Source organism: Triticum dicoccoides, chromosome 7B (assembly GCF_002162155.2).
Source record: "Triticum dicoccoides isolate Atlit2015 ecotype Zavitan chromosome 7B, WEW_v2.0, whole genome shotgun sequence".
In the NCBI taxonomy this organism is placed as follows: Eukaryota; Viridiplantae; Streptophyta; class Magnoliopsida; order Poales; family Poaceae; genus Triticum; species Triticum dicoccoides.
The window spans coordinates 350,258,267-350,259,556 of NC_041393.1; positions in this window are offsets into that span (position 1 = coordinate 350,258,267).

Sequence of the window (1,290 nt, forward strand, 5' to 3'; positions counted from 1 at the left end):
GTTGGGGGGGGGGGGAAGGCAAGAATGTCGCCGATGATAACTCAAATCATCGAGGGACAAGGATGGTATTTCTCATCATGAATTCAATTGATATCCTAGATGAGCTCAGAATGTTGATGATCACGACACCTTTGTCGCGAGAGTTCATGAAGATGTAATCGATCAGTGATGACATCAGTCAAACGAATGATGAAGCGAAAGGTTATTGGAACCATGGGTATGTCACAAACTCGAAACCAAGCTTGTTGTTCAAGGACAAACGATATGACGAGGAAGATCGATTGTAAGATTAGCTCACCGTCGAAATTTATGCTCCGGGAAGGACCCGGTAGCACAATTAAAATTTAGCACGATAATGATATAGCCAATCAGGCTAGGAATGACGTGATCGAGTACAAACTCATAAGTAATGAAGGTTACCAAGAGTTGTTTAATCGCGATGCGGACTCGAGTCAATTATCGGTGTCTTTGAGTGTTTAATAACTAAGAGTCCATGAAAAAATTGGAATCAGTGAGAATGTAGCACTTCATGAAGAACTCATAAGAATTTATGCAGTTCCATGATAATCTCGAGATACCAGGGGGGTAATACTCGACGACAGATCAAAGTAGAGTTTGGACTAGGGTATTGCTCTAAAGAAGATAAGTGCTTAATCATGCACGAGAAATGGTATTTAAAGGAGATCATGGTCGGAACCACGATTGCAAAAGGCCAGATCCCAGATATAGGATGTACTTATACCAAGGGAATAATTAATTTAAGAGAAGCTTTAATGATAAGATCTACATCGTGTCCATGGGCATGAACACAAGTTCAAGGTCGACTCCCACTTCTCCAATGCATAACCTTTCATTCACTTCTCACGTTCGATGAAGTTGCAGTGTTGAAATTTTATCTGGTGAAGCACCAGAAGAGTATGACTCGTGAAAACTTTCGGGTTCACACGGTTTAGAGAAGGCATATGTTCAACCCATAGGGGCTTCTTAGAAACATATACCACAAGTTTCAAGAGTAAATAACACAAGCCCGAAAGCAGAGCATGGTTGGCCAAGCAGAGGATACAACTTAACAAAGGCATTATGTATCAGGGGAAGAACTCACAAGGTCATCAAATGTGAAGGACACTGTCAGATAACAATCCAACAAAGGACTTGATGGTCCTCAAAGGATCTGATACGAGTATCGGTACTCAACTAGAGGAAGAAGAATGCAAGGAGATCAGATTATAGAAACAACTGACTAACTCAATTGTCAAATGCAAAGGAATTATGATTTCCAAATCAAGGGAG